The sequence below is a fragment of the Euprymna scolopes genome, chromosome 12 (genome assembly GCF_053919585.1).
Source record: "Euprymna scolopes isolate OS-2025 chromosome 12, ASM5391958v1, whole genome shotgun sequence".
In the NCBI taxonomy this organism is placed as follows: domain Eukaryota; kingdom Metazoa; phylum Mollusca; class Cephalopoda; order Sepiida; family Sepiolidae; genus Euprymna; species Euprymna scolopes.
Genome location: NC_136493.1, coordinates 89,645,515 through 89,659,394, shown reverse-complemented (window position 1 = coordinate 89,659,394; position 13,880 = coordinate 89,645,515). Strand labels below are relative to the sequence as shown.

The 13,880-nt window shown below is 32.8% G+C and overlaps 1 protein-coding gene across 6 annotated transcripts in view; it reads right to left on the bottom strand.

Moving 5' to 3' along the window:
- The window catches only part of LOC145291415 (uncharacterized), a 91,444-nt gene that overhangs the window by 64,454 nt on the left and 13,110 nt on the right, over positions 1-13,880 (bottom strand). For 3 of the 6 annotated variants that reach the window (XR_013869409.1, XM_080137227.1, XM_080137225.1), the window contains one exon: positions 11,799-11,935. The exons of the other annotated variants lie outside the window; for them this stretch is intronic. The gene's annotated coding sequence lies outside the window, so the exon portion shown is untranslated. The remainder of the gene's footprint in view (positions 1-11,798; positions 11,936-13,880) is intronic. 6 annotated transcript variants of the gene reach the window in all.

The window sequence follows — 13,880 nt, the reverse complement described above, 5'->3', positions numbered from 1 at the left end:
GTATGTATATATATATATATATATATATATATATATATATGTATGTATATATATATATGTATATATATATATATATATTTTCTCTCTTCTTTTTCTCTCTATTTTGTTTTCTCTATATTTTCTTTCTCTATTTCTGTCTCTATTCCTTTTTTCTCTTCTCAATCACTCTCTCCCCATTGTAATTTTTTAACTTTATTTAAATTGCCTCTCCCTTTTTACTTTTTTATTTAATTAAAGTCCTGTGTTTTAAGTTTTTTTAACTCCAACTTCTAAAGAGTTCCTACCTAAAATAAAAATCCATTATTCATTGAACTTTTGAATAGTCAAGTCGCTGCCTGATGATATCTGTTGTTTGATTGAAACAAGTGGCTATTTGTAGCAGCGGGATGTGAGCATGTTTATATAACAATAAACAAGTATATATATATATATATATATATATATATATATATATATATATATATATATATATATATTGGTTCAATTCACAATTTTTGAAAACACATGTTCTTTTATTTTCTCATAAGAGTATATGTACAGATCTGTTTCGTTAGCAATCTTCAACAAAAAGTAACAATATGTTGTCACTGTATTTTTGAATATAGCAAACTCTTCAGACAATTCTATGAAGAAAAAGAAAAACATATTCAAACACACTCTTTATATGTCACAAACAGTCAAAATCATACCTCTGATGTCGAAGGTGTAATTCTCGTTGTTAATCAGGCCTCCATCTTTTTATTATTTATATTTAGAATTACACCCTCGACATTTTGACTGTTTGTGACATATAAAGATTATGTTTGAATATGTTTTTTCTTCATAGAATTGTCTGAAGAGTTTGCTACATAAATACAGTGATAACATATTTTTACTTTTTATTCAAGATTGCTAACAAAACAAATCTGTAACATATTCTCTTATAAGAAAATAAAAGAAAAGTGTTTTCAAAATTTGTGAATTGAACTGTAAATACATATACCATTCAAACACGATATGTATGGTTAAGTGGCAGTTTTAGTCATTAAGAACTGCTTTAAAGCTTCACAGCTCACCCATTTTTCGATCAAATTTCAAACAATTATTACAGTTTATAGATCACCTTCTCAGCTATATTGTGAAAATTTTTTTTTTCAATTTTCGTTCAGTAAAACAAAAGTTATGATCAATTTAGTGGTGTTCAAAATCGTAAAAGACGTAAAGAGGTGAACGACGTTTTTATGACTGGTTTCCATAGCAATAACGACGCTTCAGCGACTAGTGTTGCTACTGATTCACTGCTGTCGCGAAAAGAGAAGTAACAAGTGAAACAGACAGAATGAAAGAATGAAAGGGAGATAATTGGGGACATTTTATTGAAGTAGACGAGTGCCGTACATTGTTATTACATATGCGTATAATGTTATGTTTACGGGGGGGGGGGCAAAAAAGTAAGATTGAAATTAAACAAAGAATAAGTGATTTTATTAGAAGCCTAGAAAAATCATGGATTAAAATAGAAAAATGCGAGCATGAAAAGTAAAGCTTAAACATGGAAAAGTAAAGGGCTAGGTGTTAAAACTGGAAAAGAAAAGGACAATGTATTCTAGTAAAAAATATAATGAATTTATAACTTAAAATATTGCAGCATTAAAATTTAAAAAAAATCATTTTAACATTATATAATCTATTCTTAATGCTGCAATATGCTGATGAGTTAAGGGCATAATAGATTCACTGATTGATATAATAATTAAGTGATTGATTTTACGCTATGAAACAGATACTGTCAAGAATTATAAATGTCAACTAAATAAAAGGAATAAATTATAACATGGTCAACATCATGAATTTTGGAATATAGTTTTTTTGTCATTTATTCACTATATTGCTCTGTAATTGTATTGAGCTTCTGAAATAAGGAATGGTATATATTATAATAAAATATATTTCTACAGAAATATATATATATATACATATATATATATATATACATATATATATATATGTATATATACTCTGAATATCATTGAGCATCAAACAAATGTAGTATATTTGATATAATACTATTTATATTATATAATTGACTATCCTGCTATAACCGAAAAAAACATTATTCTTGGAACATTGACAAGAAAACCATAAAAGTATATATATATATATATATATATATATATATATATATATATATATATATATATATATATATATTATTTTTTATGTAAATGCAGTCCTATCTTGCTACGATGTGCAGACCGTTTCAGTCATATTAGATATCATCAGGCAAGAAAAATTAAGGTACAAAATTTAAAAGGTTCCAGACCTTTTAAATTTTGAGGAGAGAAAAATTTCCATCACTGGCAATGGGCAAAGATTAAAGTTCTTATGGGTTTTAATTGATTCTGAAGATCTAGTTTCTGTTAAAAGAAGGGGGAGGGGTTAAGAAGGGGAGAGTTGAAAGTGCATTTTAAGGTTACGAGGAGTAGTGAAGAGGAGGGGGTAATATAATAATATAGAGGAAGTGTGTGAAAACAGTACGGGAGTAGAAATGGAAGCCTGTGAACACGGTTGTTATGGTTACTGACGGGGCGATAGTGGAGATCCAATTCCGGTCATTTAGAGGTGTTTCAACTATTGAAAAAGTTTAACTAAATTGGGTCACCTTGTCCGTCCATGAAATTTTGGCGTCTTTTTGTTTAATTTTTTTTATTTATTTATTAATTTCTTCTTATTTTGTTTTGTGTCTATTGTTTTGAAATTAACGTTGAACCTTTTCTATTTTTATCGAAGTAGATGCTTAATTTAATTTATATTTATATATTTTAAAAGGTGGGATATTTAAGCTTATTAAATAGTAGTTATTTTGTCTTTTATTTTGTTTCCTTATGCACTTATATATATATGTACATGCACACACACATGCATAAATGCGAGTACAGATACATATACGTGCAGACCAGCATATACATAAATGTACACGGAGATACACACAAATATCAAATACAAGGCATTTTTTCGTCTTATGGATTTTCTATATATATTTACTGGTTGAACTAAATCAATGATTAATTTATATTTTAATAAGTTAAAATATTAAAGCTTATTAAATGATGGTAATTTTATCTTTTAGTATGCTTAGATATCTATCACCCCCAAACCTGAAGTGACTTATGTTTACATTAAGGCTAGCCAATTGAAAGTAGAGGATATCTTTCAAAAATATCCGCAAAAAAAAAAACGACCCTCCCCTGTAAAAAGTGCCTAGTGAAGATATTAATGTTTTTAGTCAATTTTTCGATATTTGTCGTATGAAAGGTCGAACTTTAAAATGATACTGATTTTGGTAAAATCCGTCGCATCTTTCGAAAGTTCAAGGCAGACATGCGAACATACATACATACATACATTTATATATTGGTAACTAAAATTTTTCGACTCAAACTAATGAAAAAGCTTGCCCTATCTCTGAATGCCCTTTATGTAAAATTTCAAATGTTTAGACCAGAAATTGCCTGAGTAATTTGATAGGCTTGCAGAGGTCAATTTTTAAAAAGCTTTGACCCCTAACATTTACCCCGTAAAATTTATTGTTTTGGGCTTAAATCAAGTTATTAAGTTAGATCCATGTCCAAGGAACCTATATCTAAAATTTCAAGTGTTTAGACCCAAAATTGTCAGAGGAGTTTGGTAGAGTTCTCAAAAGTCAAATCGTTGAACTTTGACTCCTTAACAGCCAAATTTCTGACCGAAAATGGATCACAAAGATTTTCCAAAATCTCAGTACTCTGTATATCAAATTTCAAGTCTGTAGACTACAAATTAACAAAGTCATTGCATAGGGAAATGTACACACACGGACAGGCGCACAGACGGACACACAGATACACAGACATGTTCACTTTTATAGATATATAGATATACTAGCATTTCAGCCTGGCATTGCTCGGGTGTTTGGATGTGCATGTTAAGTAAAAAAATTTAAAAAGTAGTAGTAGGAAGGCAGGCTCGAACCCGTACTGCGAAGGAGGAAAAGAACAAGAGAAAAAACCTAATTTCTTTGCTGTTACGACCATCGCCAAACCGGAAGTGAGATAGGTTTAATTTAACGCTAGATAATCAAAAGGAGAGGATGACTATAAAAAATATCGGCGGAAAAAGCGACCTCCCCTGTAGACAACTGCCCTATTATAGGTGAAGAAATTAATGTCTTTAGCTAATCTTCCGATATTTGTCGCATGAGAGGTCGAGCTTCAAAACGATACTGGTCTTGTAAAAATCCGTTGCCTCTGTTGAAAGTTTTAGGCCGACATGCAAACATACATACATACATTTATATATTGGTAACTAAAGATTTTCGACCGAAACCGATTAAAAAGCTTGCTCTATCTTTGAATACCCTTTATGTAAAATTTCAAATGTTTAGACCAGAAATTGACTGAGTATTTTGGTAGAGACCGCAGAGGTCAATTTTTAAAAAATTTAACCCCTATTATGACACCTGAACATTTATTGTTTTGGGCTCAAATCAAGTTATTAAGTTAGATCCATGTCCAAGGAACCTATATCTAAAATTTCAAGTTTTCAGACCAAAATTGGTGGAGGAGTTTGGTAGAGTTCTCAAAGGTCAAATTGTTGAACTTTGACCCCTCAGCAACCAAATTTCTGGCCGATAACCAATTACAAAGATTTTCCCAAATCTCACTACCTCGTATTTCAAATTTGGAGTCAGTAGACTTAAAATTGACAGAGTTATTGCGTAGGGAAATGTACACAGACAGACACACAGACACACACGTTCTCTTTTATATATATATACTTGACTACCCGTGACCCGTTGGGTCAGTATGTTATATTAGCTATGAAATTCATGTATGAGCGTGACACTTGTGACGTAAAGAAAATAGTTTTTTTTTTACATAACAGAAACATTTCTATGAAAGTATATTAAAATGAAAAAGAATATAGATAGATTTCTATGAGTCGTTCTGTTTATTATAATTGATTATTTTTGAAAAAAAAAAAATTACAGTTACTGAATTATAAGTGGTTGGCCATACTTATGGGTAAATGTGCACTGAACAGATACCATAATACTTATTATAGTTAAATTCAAATTTTGATATATCTGCTTTTTTTTTTTTTTACATCGTTCATTTCTGTATTACGTTTAAGTTATTTTAAACCCCACTTTTCCCATGTTAAATAATAATTTCGAAATAATAACGTTAATATTTCAGTGCGCAGGCCATGCGCGCATGCGTAACCAAATGTCGTAAATCGGAAAGTGGGTTACATACATCGTTACAAGGTCATTTGAGTTTTATAATTATATACATATTAAATCCCCGAAACAGTGTTTCATGGTAAACAACTGATGATCCCTTGAAAAATAAATTATTAGTATTATAGTAAATTCGAGAGCGAGTTGATGCAGTGATTGCAGGTGATTAAATGACTTACTGACTAGATGGTTTTCTAACGAATGATAAAAAATATTTTTTTGTATAGTTTTAAAGGTTAAAAACTTCAAAGACTATATATATATATATATATATATATATATATATATATATATATATTAGTATTGAGACGATTAATCTTAAATGGAATCGGGAACTGGAACAGTCAGAACTTTTTGAGATATCAGAGAATATTTGTGAATTCCAAAGTCTAGCACCTAGGGAGCTCAACAGTAAAGGGGTGTGATTTTGCTGCATGTTGGGTTAGTAAGGGGCATGTATGTTGAAGTGGCAAAAGTGTTTTGAGTTTATCAGATCACATTCCATTAAAATACTTGCAAAACAGGCACAGGGATGTAACATTGCGGTGATGGGACAGAGGTTGGAACTTGGCTGACAGTGCTGCACCTATTAGATTTTAGACTCCTTTTTGGACCCTATCTATGAATGGAAGACAAGTGGAAGACGCACCAGCTCAAATGTGGTAACAATACTCCATGTATGATCGAATTGTGACTTTCTAGAAATATAGGATACTCTCTGGTGTGAGTAATTTCCTTGCACAGTAAAGAGAGGTCACCTTCTTTGCAGCAGTATTGGCAATTTCTTCAATGTATTTGTTTCAATTCATGTTGCATGCGAATGCTAAGCTGATTATAATCATTTGATTTGTTAATATTTTTAATGCCTTAGTTTTATCATCATTATGTAATTTATATATGTATGTCTATTCACATCATAAACACGTAAATAATAATTTGCCATACTGAAGGTTTCTGCAGAATTTTTTATTTTGATTTCAAATGAGGTATTTTCAAATAAGTTTTCTTTATAATAGCTTTACTTTATATATATCATTTCAAAGATTGTTTTTCACTCAATCTAATCATTTCAATTGCAATCGTTTTAAAACAATTATGTCTCCTTTTCAGGACGTTGAATACAAGATGGGAAAAAAAGCAAATTTGCACAATTTTCTTATTTCAATTCAAGCTAGGCCGAAAAGCTGCTGAAACAGCTTGCAATATCAATTAAGCATTTGACCCAGAAACCACTGTTGAACACACAGCACAAGAAATTTCGTGGCTGCAGCGATCAATTAAGTGCCTTAGTTGAAGCCAATCCATACACAACTTGCTTTGGAATTAGACGTAACGTATACAACAATTTCCAACCACGTAAGAGAGATTGGAAAGATAAAAAAACTTGATAAATGGGTGCTTCACGAATTGAACGGCAACCGTCCATTATAGTTTATATTATATTTATCATTATAGTGAAATACTGTGAACAAATGGATGAAATGCATTAGAAACTTCAACAACACCCAGCATTTGTCAATAGAAAAGTCCCAATTCTCCCCATAGCAATGCCTGACCACACGTTGCTAAACCAACCCTACAGATGTTGAATGAATTGGGCTACGAAACTCTGCCTCAGCTGCCATACTCTCCAGACCTCTCACCTACCAACTACCACTTTTTCATTTTTCCAAGCATCTCAACAACTTTCTGCATGAGAAATGCTTCAAAAACCTAGGCGATATCAAAAACGGTTTCAGCAACTTCATCGCCGTCAGAACGCAAGATTTTTACGTTGCTGGCATAAACACACTTGTTTTGTATTGGCAAAAGTGTGTTGATTCTGATGGTGCTTGATTCGATCAATAAATTTTTGTTTGAGTCAAAGTATGTTCATCTGAATTTAAAAGTTAAAAACCACAAGAACTTTTTTGTCAACCTGATACTTCTATATAATAATAATAATAATAATAATAATAATAATAATGGTATAAGCACAAACCGGTAGATGTCCCTGAAACATGGAGGTACAAATGGATAAACCCATCCAAGCAAGGAGACCAGATGTTATAATAGATAACAAGAAGGAAAATCTGCCAGATCATATATTTAGCCATCCAGCAGACTACAGGGTGAACATCAAGGAGATGGAAAAGCAAAGTAAATACATAGAACTGGCCAGAGAACTGAAAGGGATATGGAACATCTCAGCAAAAATAACCTTCTTAGTGACGTGCAATATGGTTTCCGTTCTGCTAGATCTACAGCAGACGTGCTTACAGTTATATCTCATAGGATTAGCGAATCTCTTGATGGAGGCTTCCTCTCCAGGGCAGTTGCTCTTAACACATCAAAGGACTTTAATAAGGTATGGCATAAAGGTCTACTTCACAAGATCCCCAGCTATGGTATTGCTGGAAATGTTTTCTCAATCATTAAATCATTTCTCTCTGATAGGTTCATAAGAGTAGTGGTTGATGGGCAGAAATCAAAAGCTCTCAGCATTAATGCTGGAGTTCTTCAGGGGTCCATCCTGGGCCCAACTCTCTTGCCTGATCTACATTAATGATCTTCCAAATCACGTCCTTACATCATTCATAGACATTTGTGCTGACGACACTACAATCTATGGCAGCACATCAAAGACCGTAAATGACCAACTTCTCTCTGATTTTCTTTCCTCTGATCTTGAGCACATTGTACAATGGGGCAAGAGGTGGCTGGTTACTTTTAATGCATCTAAAACCAAGCTTCTATCTTTACATCATCAACTCTCTGATGCCCATCTGGCATCAAGTGAAATGAACGGCTCTTGTCTTGGGGAGGCATCATGTTTTGATAAGCTTCTGGGCTTGACCTTTACTCCTGATTTGAAATGGAACAAGTATATCAAATCCATTGCCAAGGTCACTGGAAAAATGGTGGGATCCTTCTACCGCTCCAGTAGATATCTCACTGCTGATGCAATTCTCTGTCTATATAAAAGCCAGGTACAGCCAACGATGGGCAGGTGCTGCTAGAAGCAGCTTTTCTTGCCTTGACAGAGTTCAAAATAGATACTCTATCTGGTATATTGAGCAATTTTCATTTAGCTGGGATTGTCTTTATAAAATATCACAGCCAATAATATTTTGAAAGACCGATAATCACTGGATTTGCATACCAGCAGATTTATTGCATGCGCATATGGGATAGGTTCAGAGGTAAACGAATATGAGGGTGAAGAGTGGTATGTTTTGGTTTCAATTCTAGCTGATGGCACCTAAGTCATATATATATATATATATATATATATATATATATATAGTTTTGATCTCACTACTATATTAGGTTCAATATAATAATCGATAGATAATTGTCTCGATAATAATAAATATGTAATCTGCATGAATTAAAATATCCTATTTAAGCATATCTTATGACCGAGCAATGCTGGGCGACCTGCTAGTATTTAATAGAAAGAAATGTCTATGAGCATCACGTTTTTGAACTAAAAGTCATTCTAATTATAAGTCACCGTACCCTGAAAAATGATTAGAAAAATATATGACATATATGACAATTTCTTCGAGTCGTTCTTTCTTATTTCAATCTACACACTTGATTTCGAACAAATAAAATCTTATGAAGATTTATTTGAAACTCTTCTTATCCGTGCAGTATTACTGGACGGATTATGTAAGATAATCATTCTTTTTAGCTAAAAAGAGAGATCCGGGGGGGGCCGTTCTCGATAGTCTGACATCATCATTAATATGGGTATGCCCCAAGTGATGATCAACAAACATTTCTGATTTTTATACACGACTTTTCTGATGAAATTACATCTGAGATGGGTAAATTTACTGATAGCACCCCGCTCTGTTCTCAACATGGAGACAAATCAAACGCATATTTTTGGTATATTTGCTGATGTCCTACATTCTATATTCAATAATAGGGTAACTTCTAAACACCATCACTTAATGCAGGTGTGCCTCAGGGGTCTTAATTATTTATCATTCTTCATCTCCATAAACGAAATTTCTGAATCAATCACGTGTGAGATGGAAATATATGCCAGTGACACAATTCTCTAATCAACATCTAATATATTACAATTAATGTTTCGGCATTAAATGACGCAAAAGTCGTTGATATGCCATAAAACTAAACAAAACAAAAAGATGCTTGATTCAAGACATGCAGCTAAATTGAATGCACACATGTATCCAAAACAACGGCTGAATCTTTGGAAAATGATATTCAGAATCAGATCACAAAATGGATGGTTACATTTAATGCTACTAAGACAAAACTTCTTTCCTTCAACAATTATAAGAAACATTTCCATGGCTGATAGTACCCTTCCCAGGAGTCTAACGTTCAACTATATGGCCTATCATTCACTGACAACATAAATTGGAATAAATACATAGAAAATAGTACCAAGTCTGCTGCAAATTAAGTGTACTCCCTCTACCGGGCTAGAAAACTTCACATGCCTGCATATCTCCAAAAAGCCATCATTCTCTCATGCATGGAATACTGTTGCCACATCTAAGTTAATGTACCAACCACTAGTCTTTCTATTGCAATATTTTTAGCATATTTGAAGATTATGCCCCTATAAATTTAGGCGATTCTGTTTATAACCATGTCTGATAAGAACAAACCACTCAGATGCTAGAACAGCTATATAAAATGAGTGAATCTTATTGAATTCTCTAGTTATATTTTTTGCATCAAAACAAGAAGAATACTACGTTGTTGCTGATGGTAACTGAGTTCAAGTTTTGCCTGGGAAAGCTCCTCTAACTTTATTTATGCTGCCATTCTTTATTCTTGGAATTACATCTTTTCTATTCCAAGAATGACTTTACCCTCAAGATGTTCTTTCTTGGACAGGCTTCAAAATAGTGTCTGTAAACTAATAGGCCCCACACTGTCTACTAAAGTCCAACCCCTGTCCCTTCACCACAATATTACATCCTTGTGCCTGTTTTACAACTACTTGAATGGAACATGCACTGACGACCTTACTGCAGTTATACCTTTTCAACGCAAATACCCCCCCAACAGACACAACTAGCAGCAAAATCCCACCTGTTCATTGTAGAAGCCCCAGATGCTAGAAAACTTGTCTACTCAGATCACTTCTTTCCTTGCACAGCTTACATTTTGAATTCTCTCCCTGCTCTCTGCTTCCCCGATTGTAGAAACATGTAGAAATTTAAATGTAATGTGAACAACCATCTTCCTGCCTAACTTTCTCATTCTATTCTACATTCATGGTGACCCCGACGTGATTTAACATACAGCATATTTATTCAGCACTGGTCAACAAAAAACATCCAGTTCTGTTGTATGACAATGTTCCAACACATATCCCAAGCTAAAAATAAGTCCATTAAATTTTGCCTCATGCAACGTATTTGCTGCTGCTCTCCTACACCGGCTACCACTATATCAACCATTCCTTGCCAATATACCAATATATCAACCATTCCTTGCCAATATACCAATATATCAACCATTCCTTGTCAATATACCACTATATCAACCATTCCTTGTCAATATACCACTATATCAACCATTCCTTGCCAATATACCAATATATCAACCATTCCTTGCCAATATACCAATATATCAACCATTCCTTGCCAATATACCAATATATCAACCATTCCTTGCCAATATACCAATATATCAACCATTCCTTGCCAATATACCACTATATCAACCATTCCTTGCCAATATACCACTATATCAACCATTCCTTGCCAATATACCAATATATCAACCATTCCTTGCCAATATACCAATATATCAACCATTCCTTGCCAATATACCAATATATCAACCATTCCTTGCCAATATACCACTATATCAACCATTCCTTGCCAATATACCACTATATCAACCATTCCTTGCCAATATACCAATATATCAACCATTCCTTGCCAATATACCAATATATCAACCATTCCTTGTCAATATACCACTATATCAACCATTCCTTGCCAATATACCAATATATCAACCATTCCTTGCCAATATACCAATATATCAACCATTCCTTGCCAAAGAAAATACATACGAATGAAGATCTGATCTCACATCTCTTTTGAGTCTTCGACAATTCTTCAAACAAAGATGCACTTCTTGATTTTAATGATGTTTATTTCACTTAATAAAGCTGAAACTTTGTAAGCATTTTTCTGATATCTTCTGTGAAAGGAATATATTCGTCTGAACTAGCTAAGTGGTCTTGGCTATTTTATTTGGCTAATAATCTAATAAGTCACCTGCTTGAATGAGTGTTCATGGTCGGAGCTGGTATATACTTTGCATGAGGCTTTCGGCGTAACTTTCGACATCTGACCGAGGCTTCTCTACCAGTCGGTATTTATGGTTTAATCAATCAATCATATCCTTGTAAGGAGAAAATACCCAGATGTAATCATATTCATTACTTCAATTTTCAAGTTGAAATTAAGGCGAGAAAACATTGTTTTCCTATTAACCCAAATAGAGAGAGATGCTGCTAGCATACGAATATAATAAACCCATTTATTACCATTTTTAATACTTGTACAAGTGATGGTAATTTCGTTGCCTTGGCACACTTGAGGACACTGTTAGAAGTACATATACACTCAAGACCTTTATGTGAAAACATGTCACCAACTTCATAAGTGATGCCGTTTTCATTGGCTGAAAATAACAAAAATAAAAATAATAAAAAAAAGTATTTTCCTTACAAACATGCATTTACAAAAGTAAAGAAATAACAACTTAAATAAGAAAAAAATATGTCTTTCATATTAACCAAGATGAAGAGAATTAGTAAAATATATATAGTTGAAAACTATGGAAATTGACAACAGATTCTTTTCATTGATAACGTAATTCACACTCCCTCTTAACTACAATCTGTTCTCTCAGCTTTTAACAACACGCCACGCTTCAATGTAGCACTAGGTGTATCAGAATTTTTGTAGGAACTTTTGACACCCCTAACATGAAACTCCGAATAAAATATAAAAAAAACTCGTAATTTCTCTTTTAAATGTGGGTTGTTTATTTTCTTTATGGATTATACTTCCAAAATAAACTATTAAAGTTGTTTTAAAAGTGATAGAAATATTTTTTTATTTTTTAAAAAACAGTAATGAATTTTACGAACTCAATATTTTTCAATTTTTAAACTTTAAAAATCTATCAAAATTTTTCTATTGATTCTATTTTTACGATATTTTCAGGGTCAATGTGAAATTTTATGCTCTTTTCAATAAACTGAATATAATATTTTAGACAAACGTTTTTTTTTAAATTCACGCCCCACCCATTTCAAGTCTCTATTAAAAAGTAAATAATTAATTTACTCACCAAAGTGTTATATATCACAAATTGAAGAAAAAAGGTCAATAAATAATATATTCAAATTTACAACAAAAAAAGTAGTGTTTTTTAGAAATTTACCTGTAAAGTTCGAAGTTTAAAACCTTTTTTTTAAACCACGTTGTTTGTTTTTTCTTTTGTTTTTTTTAATGAAAACTTGGTCCTTGCTCCTTTAATTGAAAATAAATTAGGGCTTGAATTACATTTTTCGAGTAGTTATAAGCCTGGAAAGACAGGGGGCCGAATAATTCACGCCTCCCATTTTGAAATGTCTATTAAAAAGTAAATAATTAATTTACTCACCAAAGTGTTATATATCACAAATTGAAGAGAAAAGGTCAATAAATAATATATTCAAATTTAAAACAAAAAAAGTAGTGTTTTTTAGAAATTTACCTATAAAGTCCGAAGTTTAAAGCCTTTTTAAAAAAAAACCACGTTGTTTGTTTTTTTTTGTTTTTTTTTAATGAAACCTTGGTCCTTGCTCCTTTAATTGAAAAATAAATTAGGGCTTGAGTTACATTTTTCGAGGAGTTATAAGCTTGGAAAGACGGGGTGGAATTATTCACTATTTTTCACGAAATTTCTGCACACCTAATGTAGCACGTGTGTGCAGCTCGCCTTCCACAAAAACGAACTCCTTCGTTCCTGAAGCGGATTCCTTATTTACAGTCAAATATCGTCTAATCTGCATACGATCAGCGAGATTTCGGTGTTGGTCCGCACGATTATTGAAGACAAAATCATGTGTACGTCGCCATTTTGGTTTCTTCTATTCTTCAGCAGACAGACCCTACAAAACGCGCAAACACGTGGATGTTTTTTGAATCAAGTAATTTTCGCCCTCGTTACAACTTTTTGTAAAATGGTTTATGTTTGAATCTTGTAAGAAATTAAAACCAACACAAAGTCAAGTATCTGCAGAATGTCTTCTTGGTTCCTCCTCTTCTCTTTTCTCTCTCCCAACAATCGAACACAGCATATAATAACAAAACTCTAAAGCACGTCTGACAGCACTGACTTCTGCCAACAGTCTCCTCCTCCTCTTAACAACACAGGCTTTTTATATCGCAAATTCGTTCACCTCTATTTGCATATTCTTCTAACTCACGTGATCACTACTCTATAAATAAGAGTCTTGACCGTTTCTTTTCTTTCTTTTTATTTATTTTCGGTGACCGACCCGCACGTGGTCTATCCAGGTAAGTCCCGCATTTCTCCACACTCCCCCCTGATCTCATGATCACAAACAGGACAT